Source organism: Globicephala melas, chromosome 16 (genome assembly GCF_963455315.2).
Source record: "Globicephala melas chromosome 16, mGloMel1.2, whole genome shotgun sequence".
NCBI lineage: Eukaryota > Metazoa > Chordata > Mammalia > Artiodactyla > Delphinidae > Globicephala > Globicephala melas.
The window spans coordinates 20,360,742-20,381,171 of record NC_083329.1 but is presented as its reverse complement, the minus strand read 5'-3'; the positions used below and the strand labels follow the sequence as shown (position 1 = coordinate 20,381,171).

The following is a 20,430-nucleotide window of genomic DNA, read 5'->3' as shown; positions in this document are numbered from 1 at the left end:
AAGGTCCTTTGGGAGTCCATGGATGCAAGAAAAACCATCTCAAAAATATTTCAGTGTAGCTATGGTCTAAGATTCAGAGCATATTTATCATATTTCAATTTTTTTGGTTTGATTTGCTTTGTTTTGATTTTGTTTCTTTTGCTTCTTCCCAAACTAGCTGTTGTCTACACGGCTAGGAATATAGCACTTGGCCTTTTGGAGGCAAAGAGATACTACAACCAGAGAAGGCACTCAACATAATTTACTTTGGAACAATACACAGGAATTTTCAGATGTCAATTTCAGGGATTTGGGACATAAATGAGATGGGAAATACTCATTAATCGAGCCTAAGCTGCCTGTTTCTCAAAGGACATAGAATCAATATAGGTCAAATTTTCTATTTCTTCAAAGCCTATCTTACTAAGCACCTTGAAAGAGATGTTATGGGCAGTTTTCCTGTAGATTTACCGTTTGGCATGCAAGAACATCAACCTCTTTACATGTTGCGCAGAGAGAACTTTAAACTGTGAAACAGGTATGCCTGATGGAAGGGTAAAAGCAATCAAACACCAATTCTATTCTATGGGAATGCATTCTGTAATAAGATAGTGATGTGGGCGGATGAATTTTGAATTTTCATGTTGTAAATGTTGATTTTAGAAAGAATGATCCTATCACTTTCTACCCCTAAAACAGATACATAAGCAAATAGAAAGAATGCCTTTTACCAACACAAAAGTTAAAATAATCAGGTAAAAATAATTTGAAATATATATGAAAGAAAAGAGTTACTGTACTAAATACACAAAGAGTTCCTACTATCAATAAGGAAATAAATATTATAAATTAATAGATTAATATCCAAAATATATGAAAAGCAAATACATTTAATACTAGTTTTCACTAATGATATATGTTAATTTAAATGTCCACATTTATTATTAACATGTTCTGTTAGAAAAAAGTATCACTGTTGAATTTTTCCCTAAAGATACATACATATTGGAAGCAATAGTACTCAGTGCTATAAAGAAATGAGTTATCAAGCTATGAAAACACATGACAATTTCCAGATCCTCTATTTTTCATATGCATTCTTTTCTGAAAATTGATCTTCCTTTTAGGAACTCTTGTGAGATGAAAGCACAGGGTTTCCTTTCCTATTTCTCCTCTCATAATCCTCATTTTCCTGCTTCTTGCCCATCCTGGATCTAACTCTGGCATCACCCTGGGCATACAAACTTTTAAGCTATCAGCAAAGGGTTGATTCAAAGATATTGGTGTTGTGCTACGTGCCTCTTCCAGGACGTGTGTAATAAACTTCTTTATTTCAATTAAAAAAAAAAAGAAAAGACATGGAGGAAACTTAAATGCATATTATTAAATGAAAGAAGGCAATCTGAAAAGGCTATATACTATGATTCCAACTATATGACATTCTGGAAAGGGCAAAGCTATGGAGACAGTAAAAAGATGAATATTTGCTGGCTAGAGGCAGGGGGAGAAATGAATGGGCAGAGCACAGAGGATTCTGAGGGCAGTGAAAAACACTGTGATATTATAAGATGGCTGTAGGCCACTATACATTTACCCAAACCCATAGAATGTACAACACCAAAAGTGAATCCTAAGGTAAGCTATGAACTTCAGGTAATTATGACGTGTGACTGTAGGTCTATCCTTGGTAAAAAATGTACCATTCCTGTGAGTGATGTTGATAATGGGCGAGGCTATGCATGTGGGCTGGTGGTATATGAGAAGTCTCTGTATCTCCCTCTCAATTTTGTGGTAAACTTAAAACTGATCTAAAAAAATAAAGTCTTAAAAGATGTACACATGTACATGTGTGTATATGTATCTTACAGTACAACATTCTTTCAATGGAATTCAAAGTAATCACTATATTAATTCCTATTGATAATTTAAGTTATATTCTTTTTTCTCTAAACATGTTAGCTAGCTGGAGAGTATATGTATTATTATATATCATTTCATATCATACAATTGTACATTATTTGATATGCTTATATATAAAACCAGAAACATTTACAGCACAAGGTGTTGACCTTTGTGTGAGGAGGTTATAATGATTTTTATTTTCTTCTATGTGCTTTTGTTATTTAGTTTCCAAACTGTTTAAACTAAACATCAATTACTTTTATAATTATTTAAAGGCAATTAAAGCTATCTAGAAAATAGGAGAAACCATGTTTCCTTCCAAGGTACTTTTCCCCTACTACGGTTCCCTCTCTGTTTCTCTTTCTTAGAGGCAAAGATAAATGCGAGTGGCCTCAAGTTTAAGAAAAGTACAGTCATTTACTCTGACCCATCTCCGAAGTTCTTCGGACTTCCCTGGGCATGTGATGATATTCTTGTTAGAAGAAAAATGTGGATTTTCTAAGGATGAACTGAGAAGGCAAGTTGGGGCAGGGGGAAAAGCCATTGGCTTCAGAACGGAACAACTTTTCTACCCCAATTCCACTATTAACTGAGCCAGGCTATTCTCTATGTGAGAACTCATGGCTTTTATTTATGAAATAACTTTTGGCTAGCTCATCTAGAACACGAGCTAGCCAAAATCAAGCTGGCAGCTTGATTTCTCAGTAATTGTGATTAAACCCAGATCTGTTGAGTTTTAAAACTGCATAAGCTATTTGTAAGAAAGTACTTTTTAGGGGTAACTTAATATAAAGGAAGCAACCTATTAATAAAATAGTATTTATAGTGTTTAAAAATGTGGGGTCTATAGGACTATCTCTTATCTATAGATATTAACCTATGGATAATACTTACAGAGCTATTTGGTAATGAGAGCTGACAAACTGGAAGATTCAATCAATAAAATAAAAGCTTTAGCAATAGTAATAGCAGTGATAATAATGCTAATAGTAGTAATGCAATTAAATATAGCTGAAAAACCCATCTATTTTACCTCTAGATATTTATAATATGCGTGATGTTTTGCTTATGTTATCTTCCAAATATTCAATATGCTATGCCAAAGGAAGTAGACAAAACTAAATTAATAAAGCTAAATTAGCATGTATTAATTCATCATCAACATGACTTCGTGGCATTTATAAGCAAAGCATTTCTCCCATCCTGTATCTCTCATCCTAAGGTCTCTGTCAAATTCCTAGTTTCTCTGTTTTCAATCTTTATGTTCATTCCCTTCAAGTCAATATGATCAACACCTCTTATTTTAATTTATTGTTAAAAACTTATATGTTAGACTCTGACAAGAATAACATAAAATATTACCCTAAATACACTTATTTAAAATCCTCCCCAATCTACTACCCCAATATTATTATAACTAATGTTTTCATAACTATTTCAAACAATTTCATATAGGTACTTGTATGAGTATATGTAAACTATGATTTTTGTGTAAAGGAAAAATCATTATTTTTGCTCATTTCTTCTACCATTATTTTTCCCTATCACCTGCCAAAACTATTGTTATTCTGTGATGTAAAGAAAAAGTACAAAATATGTGTACCTTATTGTACATAAATTTTATCTCGTAAGAAAAACACCCTGCAAAATATTGATGTCTAGTTAATGATATGCATTAAATAAAACATTCAGATATAAATACTGATATCTAGAATTTATTTGAAATGTAACAAAAAATGATGGATCAGCAGATGGATAAATGGATCTGCAGGAAGTACTGTAAAATATTAATTGCATAATATTGGTGGTAGATGGTTAGGTATTCACTGCAAAATTCTTTAATTTTTTTTTTTATGTTTGAAATTTTCCTAAGAAAATGTTGGATAAAGGTAACTAGAAGAGCCCCAGATTCCTAGAATACAATAAAGATCAGGTGTGATGTTTTTACAATAATCTAGGGAAGAAATAATGAGGGAGTAAGCTGGGTAGATTATATAAACTGAAGGCTTGTGTGTCAAGAAAAGCAGTCAGAGAGATAAGATACTAGGGAAAAAGAAGCAAGCAACGATACTTGGAAATTATCTGATGTCCAGAGTGATGAAAAGTAAGAATTTAATTATGATTAGATAGTTCTAGCAGAATAGAGATTCTGGAGGATGCAGAGGTCACACAGTGCTGGTAGATAATAGAATTCCAACTAGCTAGAGTGGAGAGACATCACTTAAAAACACAAGCACTTATTCGAGAGCCCTAGAGTAGCTGAAGGCTGACCTGCAAGAGCTTTGGTTCATAAGTTGAGCTGGATCATGAAAGCACTGCAGCCAGAGGCTCCCAGCTAACTGGCCTGGTTGCATCAGGATAGCAAGTTATTTCTTGAAGGGAAACCTTAATGGTGAACTTCCCCAACTATCATTCTGAACACTCTGAATGCCATATTGTTGAGAGTCCGAATTTAGTTGTCTACTCAAAGATTTTCGAGTGTTGTTCTGATGGACAGCTAAATAGTGGCTTATTTTGACATTGCTGAGGTTGGATTTTAGGCTTTGTTAGGGTGGGTCTAGTGTAGGGCTAATCTAGGGTTAGAGAAAACTTCCTCCTAAAATGTAGCTTTTCTAGAATTTCAAATAAATGCCTGGGTTACTTAGTGATGTCTCTCCGCCCTGGCTGGTTGGAATTTTAATATCGCCCAACACTGTGTGAATTACAGAGTCTCCAATAAGTTCACAGCTTACCAGTAGCTCTTCTCTATCAGGCCCCGTAGGACCTTGTCTTAGGCATATGAAGCTCAGTACTCAGCCAGAGATGCAAGGGGACCCTGACACAGACTCTGGGGCTACTTCTCAGGACTGCTTCCTTTTGAAGGCCCTAGGGCAGAATCCCTTCCTTGTCTCTTCCAGCTTCTAGAGGCTGCTGGCTTTTCTTAGCATGTAGCCACATCCCTCCTATCTCAGCTTGCATCCTCTCATTGCCTTCTCTCTCTTACCTACTGCTTCCCATTTATAAGGACCCTTCTAATTACATGGAGCCAACATCTCCCCATCTCAAAATCCTGCATTTACATATATCAGCAAAGTCTCTGTTATATCTATGGTCACATATTCTTAGGTTTCAGGAATTAGGACATGGACATCTTTGGAGGGTCATTATTCAGTCTACCATATATATGAAGGGCAAATTTCTCTGAAGTCCCAATTTCAACAAAATAAAAATGATTACGTACCTTTTCAAATATATTCGAATTCCAACTATTACATTCCTTAAAAACATACTGACCAAACACACACACACACACACACACACACACACACACACAATTGTAGCAGCTTTGAATTAATCATATAATCCCATGGACAATTTCCTCTTAATAGCCCAGAGATGTGGAAGACTAAATCCTATGTTTTTACAGGAAGACTCTTCTCTCTATGAGATCTACCTGCTGCAATCTCAAGGCATTATAGATTGAATAAAACTTTCATTTAAAATAACACTATGAAATTAGCCTTGGAGAAGAACCTCATACCTGAGGGTGAGATGGCTGTGCATATATTTAGAATGTTCTTCTTTCTAGGAGCTCTTGGTTTCAAATTCTCTCCTCTGTGCACAGCAATTTACTTTTGTGAAGTGACTTCCAACACTTCTTCTCAGTTTTCATTCTCCTTAACGTGGACTGGTCTTTCCTGATAGATTGCCATCATTTAAAATTCTCAATAATATTCCCCTGGAGGTTTTCTCTCCCTGCTCTGCAATATGAAACGATGTACAGATATTTATCAGAAACTCAGGACACTTTAACACATTAAATGTCACTTCTTGGGAAATTGTAATAGTAAGTCAAAACATGCAGCCTAGCTACAAATAGCTTTACATGTGTTTCTCTTTCTTTCTGAACTATTATAGAGTAATGTAAATAATATTACCCTTTCACTCTAGCTTTTCTTTTTTTGCGGTGCGCGGGCCTCTCACTATTGTGGCCTCTCCCGTTGCGGAGCACAGGCTCTGGACGCGCAGGCTCAGCGGCCATGGCTCACGGGCCTAGCCGCTCCGCGGCATGTGGGATCTTCCTGGACCGAGGCACGAACCCATGTCCCCTGCATCGGCAGGTGGACTCTCAACCACTGCGCCACCAGGGAAACCCCTCTAGCCTTTTTTTAAGATGGAGATATTTCTCCCAATCTGGGACATGACCTTAACAGTTAAACTATCTCTTTTACTTGACATGGTCCTAGGTCTGAGGAATGAACAAAATACATTCTTCAAGGAATTTGAAACTCAAAGAGGATGAGTGAATTATACACATTTAAATTTAATACAAAAAAAACCCAGAATTTAAATTAGGCTTTTAAATGCCTCAGTAGCTCAAAATTATATTTGGTTTTATGTCGCTTCCTCTCAGAGTGTTACGCTTGACCCTTAACCTAGACCACAAAATATTTATGCAGAAAGGATACTCTCTTCCATTCAGAGTCACATGTATCTCCTAGCACAGGACTGAGCAAACTAATAATAATGCAATGCAGAATGGATTTATTCAGCAATTCTGTCATCAAAGAAGCTGTTAAGAGAATGAAAAGTCAACTCAGAGAAAGAGAAAGGAAGAAATCTGTGTGTGTGCATATGCATGTGTGTACATAAATTTCATATATATAAAGTTTTCCAAAGTGGGAAAATCAACTTATAAATAAAACTTATAAATAAGTTATACTTATAACTTATTCAACTTACATATATTCAACTTATAACTTAATCAACTTATAAATAAAATCAACTTATAAATAAAACTATAAATAAAGCTCTATAAATAAAACTTGTACCCAGCTCTATAAATAATGACACACAACCCAACAGGGAAAAAAATGGACAAAAACTCCAACTAAACAAACAAAAAGACAACTTATTTAAGCATTTTATTTTATAAAAGAGGATATCTAAATTGCTAATAAAGCTATGAAAATGCATTTAGCTTATTTAATTACTAGGCAAATGCAAATAAAACCATGATGCCAAATATGTACACATCCCCCAGAAGAACTAAGATAATAATGATACTAATGAGGAGGAGAAAAAGAAGGAGACAGAAGGGGAGGAGGAGAGAGAGGAGGAGGAAGAGGAAGAAGAATTTTTTTTTTTTTTTTTTCCGGTACGCGGGCCTCTCACTGTTGTGGCCTCTCCCGTTGCGGAGTACAGGCTCCGGACGCGCAGGGTCAGCGGCCTTGGGTCACGGGCCCAGCCTCTCCACAGTATGCGGGATCTTTACGGACCGGGGCACGAACCCGTGTGCCCTGCATTGGCAGGCGGACTCTCAACCACTGAGCCACCAAGGAAGCCCAAGAAGAATTTTTAAACAGAGAAAAGAATACCAAGTGTTGGTTTGGAAGAGGAGTAACTGTGGCTCTCAAACAGTATTGGAGGGGTCTTTCCCCGGTGGCGCAGTGGTTGAGAGTCCGCCTGCCGATGTAGAGGACGCGGGTTCGTGCCCCGGTCCGGGAAGATCCCACATGCCGCGGAGCAGCTGGGCGCGTGAGCCATGGCCGCTGAGCCTGCGCTCCGCAACGGAAGAGGCCACAACAGTGAGAGGCCCGCGTACCGCAAAAAAAAAAAAAAAAAAATACTGAGGGAATATAAGTTGACAGGCCCATTTTTGAAAACTATTTCAGATCAGTGGCATTACTGGCCTCACTTATTTACCCCGCCTTTTGTTAATGCCCTTTGCCATCAAGAAGCAAAGTATGATCTCTTGCCTTTCAATTCTGTGTTCCTTTATCTGACTTGCTTTGGACAGCGTTAGCAAAAGTTATAGAAGGAGAATCTTGTAAAAGCACTTGTGCATTTCCACTTGTACCCTTGTATCTTTGCCTCTGTAATGAGAACATGCTTAGACTAGATGCTGGAGAATCAGAGGTAAATGGGGGCAGTCTTGTCCCAGTCAAGGTTACCCTAAATCAGCCAACAGCCACTCTGTGCCCACACATGCGAGCCGGCTCATCCATGAACAGCAGAATAATACAGCTCAACTCCAGTAGACCCCAGTGGAATACACTGCTGAAAACTCTTCAATGATACTTCATTGCTTTCCAGGTAAAATCCATACTCTGTAGTACAGCTTAGATGATGTCACCTGATGTATCCCTTCCTACCTCTTCAGTATAGTTATTATTCTCTTATTTTCTCTACTTTCATATATAGCCATACTACAAAAGTGTGAAAAACAATTATAATTTGTCACCTTTACTTGATTATCCTCCCTTCTGTTGTCATATATGAGCCTTGGTAAAGAGCAGACCCCCTGTAAAGAGGATGGGTTTGAATATCATGTCCATCACTTATCCTCCCAAAAGCTTTTACTTTTTTTTATCTGTGAAATGGAGATACTAACAGCAGTTAACACATAGGGGGCTCGAGGGTATTAAGTGCAGTAACTTATGCCTGGCACTCACTCCACAAGTGTTGGCTGCTGTTATTAATAATCTTTAGTCCTCTTTTGTTCCTCTTACAATCCCCTATTAATCTTTCAACATACAGATCACAGATTCTCAAACAGCCATTGCTGACAGTCCTTGCTGGATCCCTCACCATGCTCATCCCTCCACTTTGTTCCTCTTACACCCCGGGAATGCAATATGGTAGCTCTTAACAATAATATGATAATAGCTGATCTCTTTGTCTCCCCTCAGAGAACTGCAAGCATCCTGAAGGCAGGGCCTGGGCCTGGTTCACTTTTGAATCACTGGTGCCTCTGCACCTAGTCCACTGAAGACATTCAGTGAACACGTTTCCTTCTGTGAATGTTGGAAACATCAAGGCCCAGCTTTAGCAGAGAAGAGAATGAACAGTCATAGTGGAAAAGGTTGTCAAGGATGGAGAGTTCTTGGCTCAGTTAACCGTTATTTACTCAAGTGTCTTCTACATCTGTGACTAGAAGGGGTGTGTTGCCAGCTAGCTGAGTTCGGAACATAAAGAGCTGGTAACCCAGGCATCCTACCAGGATCCTGGGTCTAAATAACCGTGATCTAGCCGGGTGTTGGCTCAAAACAAGAACAGCTGATTTTTCATGTGGTTACAAACTCATTTTCCCTCAAAAATTCTACATAGCACTTTGCTTCAAAAGTGCTAAACTGATCATTTATTGTGGGGAAAAAACCCACAAAACTATCACTGAGAAGCCAAAATTTGGGGTGAATATGAGAGGTTACCCTCATCAAAAGCATGATGGAAAGTGGAAGGCCTTATTTTGATGAATCTGCCAATTTTTCTACTTTCCAAAAGCAACAAATCTGAATGTGAGACATACAGTGATTTTCCCATCTGGAATTTCAAAGCAGTTTATCATTAGTTTGGCCACATTTCTCTTTGAAGAAAGATTGTTACATCCAGAATTAAGAATATGATAGTATTATCCTTGAGGGAACTTCTTCATTTTTAAGCCCAGTTTCCACTGTTGAGGAGATTCGTTTCCCTTTTTTAAATTTTTTTCTTAGTATGTGACAAAATTAAGAATCAATTAGAAAATGCACAGGAGAGGTTCAAACACACACACAAATTCATAGATAGATAGATAGATGATAGATAGATAGATAGATGATAGATAATTTTCCCAGAATCTCAAGCAAAATTCTCTTCATAAATCCCTGCTTTTGTATATAGAGAATGGCAGTCCTCTTTGGATTCCTCAGGATGACTTGGCAATTACTAGTGCAATTTTTGTGGACACAAGTGAAAGTCAGATATTGACTGTAAGTTTTCAATTTGATTAGTATACCTTAGCTCTTTCTCACTCTTTTTTTTCCCTTTTTATCTGACTTAAATCACTTCCAGAATAATTCCCTTTCCCATGTTGTTTTGATTCAGAGGATGTAGGTAATATATAATACTTAGCTTTTGTAAAACCTTTCATTTCATGAACAGAAATAATTGAACTGCTGTTTATTCAAATATTTATCACTGCCCTTAGGGTATTTTGATGATCCTACATGCTAAGAGCAGTAAGATACCCAAGTAACAAATTCCAAATTGCTGTATTCATTGATTCATGGGTAAATTGGATGCTTTAGCCATTTGAATTCCAAACATCATTTAGTATAAATAATAAAAGCATTTGGAAAGAAAAGCCAGCTATAAATTCAATAAACTCCCAGTAATTCACCATTCCATGTAATGTAGTGATTTTGTTTCGTTACATGTTATAGTGAGCCTAACTGGTGTTAGAAGTGCCTGATTCCAATAAGGTATTTGAGAACATGGAACTATTCCATCATGCAAGGATAAAAAATACTATATAATAGGAATACAGAGCATCTGCTCAGCATAAAATATTGTTAAATCAAAGGTCTTAAAAATATTAGATATTTGGTAATAGATGGCATGCATTGACTAGTTGACTAAACACAGGCAGTTTTGAGGAATGTTCCCAGATGCCCAACTTCAATGGACATTCTCAGGGAAGATTGAATGTCACCTCCGGAAAAATAAGAAAAACAACTGTTAAGGGGGAACTCTTTTTATGACCAGCGTTCCAAACTCTCTTCAATCTGTATATATTCTTTGCATCAAATAACCTGTACTTCTTAGTATCTTTGTAATTGAGATTATGTCCTGTGACACATGGCACAGCAAGAAGGGTTTGAAATTGATTTTACAATGTGGTCTAATAAGTGCAAGAAATTGGATGACTAAGTTCAGGATAATAACTTGTCCGTGATCCAAACAGGAAAGCACACACTCGCTTTTGAGAACAGCATGAGAAACCATGGAAGGAGGTGGTCTGACTGTGAATGCAAAGCTATTAATTAACTGGGAGTCTAGGAAGGACGTCCATGTTGGCAGGAATCAAAAGTATCTCCTTTCTGCATCAACATGATGTACTAAGGAATGGATAACATTTTATTATTACACCCAAAGGAGTAAACTAACCAGGCACACTAAACTAGAGAAATGATTCAAAAGAAACATGAATCCTCTCTTCAAGACTTGAATATTTTTCTCTTTCTTAGACTTTATCTGGAAAAAAGGCCAGGAGCTAAGTCCAGAGAAAACATTACTGTGATTTTCAATAAGGCTAATTTGGACCACTAAAAGAAGGTCAAATGTGTCTTCCCCTCACCACCCATGAAATAGGCTTACCAGTAATCCAGTTTCTGCAGGTGGAAAACTGAAGGCAAGAGACCAAACCATGCTGAGAGACAGAAACAGACATAGTAACCTACAACCACCATATTTGTGACTGAGGTATGATTCTGCTTTCAGGCTTAGAAATCTGAAATAACTATTTAAGATATTAGCTATTTAAAAAAAAATAAAGGAGCATTAAATCCCTGGTGATCACACGTATCAATGTGTCTCTATTTTCTCATTAAAATTATTGAAGTTCATGAAGTGAAGGACTTTAAATAAATAAGAAGTAAACCAAATGTTTTAACCACTTCTATGTAAATCTATCCCTAGGTAACATTTCTGAGTCTGTACATTTGGGAAATTTGAGGCTTTTTTAGGGGATGATAACTATGTTAGTAGGTAACACGTCAAAGACCTGATAAAATGAAATGGTCACTCTGCTGGTAGACATCATTGCGTAAAATTGACCCTGACTCTAAGATGCATATGTATGCTTTCCAACTCTGACTTCTATGTCTTTGTCCTCCAGTACAAAGCATTTCTCTCAACTTGGTGCATTAATCTGATGGGTTGTTACAAGCAATAGTGACTTGTGGAAACTAAAACTACTAAGGCAGAGGCTCCAAATCTCATCCCCTTGTACGTAAGTGCCAACTGGAGGGCCAATTTTTAAAAATCCATATTCCTTAGATGTGGAGATCATCTTTTTGTTGAAATACTGATATCTCACAATTTGTTACTTATTACTTTATTTCATGTTTTTATCTGAATTTTTGCAGCATTTACAAATGTTGGCAAAATCATTCAGTCAAAATCCAAATCACCAGCTTTCTCATACTTCCAAATCCCAACCCTTCCTGGGTCCTCTATCATGAACATGTTGGCTTTCAACTTAAAGTCGGCTTTAACTTAAAGTCCTTTATCCAGTCAGTTGCCATTTTTTAAATTCAGTTAAAAAGAAAGCAACATTTATTGGGAGCTTAGTATGTGTCTTGCGTGGTGACAGGCAGAAATGCTGTCTCTGAATGGAGCCTCAAAGGCATATATGCCCTTTCTACTCCTACTACCCTATGGTAACATTCCCCTACTTGTTCTCTTCTCTTGTATACGGCATTTACTAGCAGGGAATTTTGTTACCTGGGGAACTAACATCTATTTTGCACCATAAATAGGATAGCAATACATGCCAAGACCTTAGTAAAAAAAGAAATAGGTGTCACTTGATTTCTTTGTTGATAAAACCCCTATAACTGCAGGCCCTAAACAACCAACCATCAAGTAACAGAACTGCACAACACAATGGTCCCATTGTTCTTTCTAGAAAGATCATTCTATTTAAATTTAATAGTTTATTTAATCATATGCTGTATACTTATAGTGCTTTTAGTCAACCTGAGTGTGGTGTGTGTGAGTGTGGTGGGTGTACCTGTGTCTGTGAGTGTATGTGTGTGTGTTGAACTTGCCCCAGCTATTTATAATTCTGCAACGTATTATATTCATCACTGGCCATTTCTCATGGCATCTTCAAGCATCTCTGTTAAAAGCTGGAAGCTACAAAGACTGGACAAGGAGTTGCTGAGAATAAATAAAAACAGTCAAGACTGAGGCCAACTTTTACAACCTGGAGACTATTTTAATTTAACAAAATTTGGTCTTCTTGATATGAATAGAAATACCTTCACATTTGCCTTGTCCTATCCTGGAGAAATTAATAAATTAAAGAAGTGAACAAAATTTTCTTCTTAATCACGTAGACATTGCTCTGCCTTGCTGCAGCTATGGAGATAATGAAAATTAAAATATTTAACAGTGGCTTCCCTGGTGGCACAGTGCTTAAGAATCTGCCTGCCAATACAGGGGACACAGGTTCGAGCCCTGGTCTGGGAAGATCCCACATGCTGTGGAGCAACTAAGCCTGTGCACCACAACTACTGAGCCTGTGCTCTAGCTCCCGCTCACTGCAACTAGAGAAAGCCCACACGCAGCAACGAAGACCCAGCGCAGCCAAAAATAAAATGAATAAATTTATTTAAAAAAAATTTAACATTGCAGGCACAGCCCCTGCTTCCCTCTGAAACAGGTCCTCTTGCTTGTGTTTGTATTAAGTTCGTTTTTTCATATTCATTACAGAGTTCTGTGTGGCTCTAAGAGCTGTATTCATTAAATGTGGGCAGTCAGCCTAGAGCATCAATCAGATAAATAGCATTCCATTTGAAAATCATGCTTTTTTTGTGGCCTCGCTTCATTTTATCTTTGCCCTTGCCCCTTGATTTAATTTATTCATATAATCATAGATGCCACCTGAGGGATTAGCGTTAAGGTGGAAGTTGCAATTTTTTGTTCTAGGGAGACAAAATTACAGATGCTGGTGCTTGAATACCTGACAAAGGTGCTAATCTCTTCCTAAGAGTATCACCCCACCCAATGCCTTGCAAGATCTCTGTCTCCAACAGCAGATTCTATGGCACAGTAAAAACATACCATGGACAGTATATCTAAGAGTTAAGAGGTTTTGGTGTAAACCTCCAAATTCAGATTTTTGCTCCTTCACTTACCTCACAACCTCATGGTTACCATTTATTTAACTTTTTGAAGCCTCACTTTTATCACCCATAAAGCAGTGGGGATGAGTGAGCTTACAATGAAATAAATGTAATGCAAGTAGCCAATACCTGGAACAAAGCATTTGTTCAGTAGATTTTAATGATCATTTTCTTCTCCTTTTTTTTTGATAATACTGGGCATATAAGAAGCTTAAGGAAATTTACGCCAGTGTTTCTGTAGACAAGTGAATTCAACAGAATCGTCTAGAGCTGTTTGATAAAAAATACGTGTTTTTTCATTCAATACCCCATAGATAGTGAATTAGATACTATGTTTACTATATGCCTAACCGCCCTTCTGAGTGAGTCTGGTGGGCAGTCACACTTGCAAATCACTACCTTATTCATTTCACCCTAAATTCCATTGCTCAAGTCCCTTTTGCAATATTGCTGTCAAGTGTTTCTGTTACCTTGGCTTAAATATTTTTAATAATGAACTCAAAATGTCCCTTGAAGCATCTCTGTCTATATATAACAGTTTTAAGAAGTGATTTTCTTCTATACAAGCAAAATTTCTCTCCAGCATCCCTCATATGCTGATGCAAATGCAAACCTCTAGAGTCAGGCAGAAAAAAAAATCAACCCCTCTCTGTGTCTGACAGTCATTCATCTATTTGAAATCATAATTGTCCTCCAAGTCTTCTCTCCTGCAGACTCATATATTGCTCACCAAATTGCCAATCCCCATTTTCCAAATTCATGTTTACCTAATCTTTGCCAAATATATCCTACTGCTAGAGTTCCAGGTGCCTGAATACTTTTCTAGGCTCTGACCACTGGGACACCTTTGGAAGTTTGCATTTACTTAATCTAATCACCTTCACTTGGCAAGAGGAGATCAAAGATGCATATAAGGGCCCATTTGAAGTTAACTGTCATCTGCTACGAAAGAATCTTCAAATATATTTTTTTTATATCTAAGTGTTTTACAACTCCTCAACCATCCTATGAATGATGCAAATTCAGTATCATGGGTTTTATTATGAACATCTGAGATTTTAGAGTTGGGGCAAGAGAAGTGTACAGGGCATTGGGAGAATAGTTTATAGCTGAGGCAGTTGAGGTCCTAGAAGGTCATATGCCTTACCAAAGTTTATATACCTAGTACTATACATATATTGTTTGTTTGTTTGTTTGTTCATTTTCTAGTACAATAACTGTTTGTGACAAAAAGATTTCCTACTTCTATGGTACAGATAACTCAAGCCAGCAGCTTCTAGGCAGGTTTTGTTCACCTTCATAACCTCAGTTCTTTTTCATTGTTGTTGTTTTAATTTAAACCTACATTTAATAGTTTAAAAATATCAGTTGAACTAAGGAGTCATGGATTTTATTTAAAAATTAGAAATCTCGCAATTCCGGGCCTACCTTCCCACAGAGCAGCAATATGTTGGACCTCCCTTTAGTTTGGGTTCATATTTCCTGCCGGGTCTCTGCAGACACTGAAGTTTGCCGCACCACCCTATGGAATAGTATTGCCTACTTTTTTTTTTTTTTCGGTACGCGGACCTCTCACCGCCGTGGCCTCTCCCGTTGTGGAGCACAGGCTCCAGACACGCAGGCTCAGCGGCCATGGCTCACGGGCCCAGCCGCTCCGTGGCATGTGGGATCTTCCCGGACTGGGGCACGAACCTGTGTTCCCTGCATCGGCAGGCGGACTCTCAACCACTGCGCCACCAGGGGAGCCCATACATCAGATTTTTTAAAAATTGATAACCACTCACTAATGCCTCAGCTTCGTGACTCTGCTTTCTTACAAGAATTTCCTGTAAGACTTTTACATTTCTGATCCTTGGATGCTGAATCTCTGGGTCACTCAGTCATCATTTTACCCTCTAAAATTAAATACATAGAACCCATTTCCTAAATCCTCAGTGCTACCTGAAAAATCATAACAATTATACTTCAGATTGATTTGTGTCATGTCCAGCATTGTCAGATCAGGTTTTATAATGGTTAACCCAGTGACCAGGGCCAAAGGCTAGAATATGAAATGGGGATACAAATAAATGCTCACAGCAATAATATTCTTTTTTCTACCAGTGAAATGAGGTTACAACATGACAACATGAAGTAAACATCTATAATGTGTTAAGTCCAGAATGAAGAATAATTTCTCCAATTAAATGAGTAGAGAGGGTAGATTTAGAAGGCTTGAAATCTTTATCTGGCTCCTTACTAATATTATTATGGAGAAAAAGATGAAGAAAGAGTAGATTTTAAAAACAGACTCTTAGAGAGGAGACCTTCAAGATGGCAGAGGAGTAACACATGGAGATCACCTTCCTCCCCACAAATATATCAGCAATACATCTACATGTGAAACAACTCCTACAGAACACCTACTGAACACTGGCAGGAGACCTCAGACTTCCAAACAGGGTCTTGGTGCTCTGGCCGGGTGTCAGGCCTGAGCCTCTGAGGTGGGAGAGCCGAGTTCAGGACATTGGTCAGCCAGAGACCTCCCAGCCCCACCTAATATGAAATGGCAAAAGCTGTCCCAGAGATCTCCATCTCAACACTAAGACCCAGCTTCACTCAACGACCAGCAAGCTACAGTGAGGGACACCCTATGCCAAACAACTAGCAAGACAGGAACACAACAACACCCATTAGCAGAGAGGCTGCTTAAAATCATAAAAAGTTCACAGACACCCCAAAACACACTAGTTGACGTGGTCCTGCCTACTAGAAAAACAAGATCTAAACTCATCCACCAGAACACAGACACCAGTCCCCTCCACCAGGAAGCCTACACAACCCACTGAAACAACCTTATCCACTGTGGGCAGACACCAAAAACAACATGAACTACGAACCTGCAGCCTATGAAAAGGAGACCCCAAATGCAGTAAATTAAGCAAAATGAGAAGACAGACAAATACACAGCAGATGAGGAGCAAAGTAAAAACCCACCAGACCAAACAAATGAAGAGGAAATATGCAGTCTATCTGAAAAAGAATTCAGAGTAATGAATCTAAAGATGATCCAAAATCTTGGAAATAGAATGGAGAAAATACAAGAAATGTTTAACAAGGACCAAGAAAAACAAAAGAGAAAACAAATAATAATGAACAATACAATAAATGAAATTAAAAATTCTCTAGAAGGAATCAGTAGCAGAATAACTGAGGCAGAAGAATGGATAAGTGACCTGGAAGATAAAATAGTGGAAATAACTACCTCAGACAAGAATAAAGAAAAAAGAAAGAAAACAATGGAAGACAATCTCAGAGACCTCTGGGACAATATTAAACTCACCAACATTTGAATTGTAGGGGTCGCAGAAGAAGAAGAGAAAAAAAAGGGACTGAGAAAATATTTGAAGAGCTTATAGTTGAAAACTTCCCTAATATGGGAAAGGAAACAGTCAATCAAGTCCAGGAAGCACAGAGAGTCCCATACAGGATAAATCCAAGGAGAAACATGCCAAGACACATATTAATCAAACTATCAAAATTAAATACAAAGAAAAAATATTAAAAGCAGCAAGGGAAAAGCAACAAATAACATAAAAGAGAATCCCCATAAGGTTAATGGCTGATCTTTCAGTAGAAACTCTGCAAGCCACAAGGGTGTGGCAGGACATATTTAAAGTGATCAAAGGGAAAAACCTACAACCAAGATTACTCTACCCAGCAAGGATTTCATTCAGATTTGACAGAGAAATTAACAGCATTACACAGAAGCAAAAGCTAAGAGAATTCAGCACCATCAAACCAGCTCTACAACAAATTCTAAAGGAACTTCTCTAGGCAGGAAACACAAGAGAAGGAAAAGACTTAAAATAACAAACCCAAAACAATTAAGAAAATGGTAATGGGAACATACATATCGATAACTATCTTAAATGTAAATGGATTAAATGCTCCAACCAAAAGATACACTGGCTGAATGGATACAAAAACAAGACCCATATATAGGCTGTCTAAAAGAGACTCACTTCAGACCAAGGGACACATACAGACTGTAAGTGAAGGGATGGGAAAACATATTCCATGCAAATGGAAATCAAATGAAACCTGGAGGAGCAATTCTCATATCAGACAAAAGAGACTTTGAAACAAACACTATTAAAGTGACAAAGAAGGACACTACATAATGATCAAGGGATCAATCCAAGAGGAAGATAGAACAATTGTAAATATTTCTGCATCCAACATAGGAGCACCTCAAAACACAAGGCATATGCTAACAGACATAAAATGGGAAATCGATCGTAACACAATCATAGTAGGGGACTCTAACACCACACTTTCACCAATAGACAGATAATGCAAAATGAAAATAAATAAACAAACACAAGCTTTGAAGGACACATCAAACAAGATGTACTTAATTGATATTTATAGGACATTCCATACAAAAACAGCAGAGAACACTTTCTTCTCAAGTGCACCTAGAACATTCTCCAGGAAAGATCATATCTTGGGTCACAAAACAACCATTGATAAATTTAAGAAAATTGAAATCATATCAAGTATCTTTTCCGACCACAATGCTATGAGACTAGATATCAATTACAGGAAAAATGTGTAAAAAATGCAAACACATGGAGGTTAAACAATACACTACTAAATAATTAAGAGATCACTGAAGAAATCAAAGAGGACATAAAAAAATACCTAGAAACAAATGACAATGAAAACACAACAACGTATAACCTATGGGATGCAGCAAAAGCAGTTCTAAGAGGGAAGTTTACAGCAATACAATCCTACCCCAAGAAACAAGAAACATTTCAAATAAACAACCTAAACTTACACTTAAAGCAATTAGAGAAAAAAGAACAACAAAACCCCAAAGTCAGCAGAAGGAAAGAAATCATAAAGATCAGATCAGAAATAAATGAAAAAGAAATGAAGGAAATGATAGCACAGAACAATGAAACTAAAAGCTGGTTCTTTGAGAAGATAAAACCATTAGCCAGATTCATCAAGAAAAAAAGGGAGAAGTCTCAAATCAATAGAATTAGAAATGAAAAAGAAGTAACAACTGACACTGCAGAAATACAAAGGACCATGAGAGATTATTAGAAGCAACTATACAGCAATAAAATGGACAACCTGGAAGAAATAGACCAATTCTTAGAAAAGCACAACCATTTGAGACTTAACCAGGAAGAAACAGAAAATATAAACAGACCAATCATAAGCACTGAAATTGCAACTGTGATTAAAAATCTTCCAACAAACAAAAGCCCGGGACCAGATGGCTTTACAGGCTAATTGTATCAAATATTTAGAGAAGAGCTAACACCTATTCCTCTCAAACTCTTCCAAAATATAGCAGAGGGAGGAACACTCCCAAACTCATTCTACGAGGCCACCATCACCCTGATACCAAAACCAGACAAAGATGTCACAAAAGAAGAAAACTACAGGCCAATATCACTGATGAACATATGTGCAAAAATCCTCAACAAAATACTAGCAAATAGAATCCAACAGCACATTAAAAGGATCATACACCATGATCAAGTTGGGTTTATGCCAGGAACTCAAGGTTTCTTCAATATATGCAAATCAATCAATATGATACACCATATTAACAAATTGAAGAATAAAAACCATATGATCATCTCAAAAGATGCAGAAAAAGCTTTTGACAAAAATCAACACCCATTTATGAGAAAAATCCTCCAGAAACTAGGCATAGAGGGAACTTACCTCAACATAATACAGGCCATATATGACAATCCCACAGCCAACATCGTTCTCAATGGTGAAAAACAGAGACCATTTCCACTAAGATCAGGAACAAGACAAGGATGCCCACTCTCACCACTATTATTCAACATAGTTTTGGAAGTTTTAGCCACAGCAATAGAGAAGAAAAAGAAATAAAAGGAATCCAAATCAGAAAAGAAGAAGTAAAACTGTCACTGTTTGCAGATGACATGATACTATACATAGAGAATCCTAAAGATGCTACAATAAAACTACTGGAGCTAATCAATGAATTTGGTAGAGTAGCTGGATACAAAATTAATGCACAGAAGTCTCTTGCATTCCTAAACACTAATGATGAAAAATCTGAAAGAGAAATTAAGGAAAAACTTCCATTTACCATTGCAACAAAAATAATAAAATATCTAGGAATAAACCTACCTAAGGAGACAAAAGACCTGCATGCAGAAAACTATAACACACTGATGAAAGAAATTAAAGATGATACCAACAGATGGAGAGATATACCATGCTCTTGGAATGGAAGAATCAACATTGTGAAAATGACTTTACTACCCAAAGCAATCTACAGATTCAATGCAATCCCTATCAAACCACCAATGGCCTTTTTCGCAGAAGTAGAACAAAAAATTTCATAATTTGTATGGAAACACAAAAGACCCTGAAGAGCCAAAGCAATCCTGAGAAAGAAAAACGGAGCTGGAGGAATCAGGCCCCAGACTTCAGACTATACTACAAAGCTACAGTAATCAAGACAGTATGTTACTGGCACAAAGCACAGAAATATAGATCAATGGAACAGGATAGAAAGCCCAGAGATAAACCCACGCACATATGGTCACCTTATCTCTGATAAAGGAGGCAAGAATATACAATGGAGAAAAGATAGCCTCTTCAATAAGTGGTGCTGGGAAAAATGGGCAGCTACATGTAAAAGAATGAAATTAGAACACTTTCTAACACTATACACAAAAATAAACTCAAAATGGATTAGAGACCTAAATGTAATGCCAGAGACTTTAAAACTCTTAGAGGAAAACATAGGCAGAACACTCTATGACATAAATCAGAGCAAGATCCTTTTTGACCCGCCTCCTAGAGAAACGGAAATAGAAACAAAAATAAACAAATGGGACCTAATGAACTT

General features: G+C 37.3%; 1 long non-coding RNA gene across 2 annotated transcripts in view; it reads right to left on the bottom strand.

Moving 5' to 3' along the window:
• LOC132593637 (uncharacterized) overlaps window positions 1–20,430 on the bottom strand; it is a 395,493-nt gene that overhangs the window by 19,220 nt on the left and 355,843 nt on the right. For both annotated transcript variants that reach the window (XR_009559366.2, XR_009559365.2), the window contains one exon: window positions 5,402–5,621. This is a non-coding gene — a long non-coding RNA (uncharacterized lncRNA). The remainder of the gene's footprint in view (window positions 1–5,401; window positions 5,622–20,430) is intronic.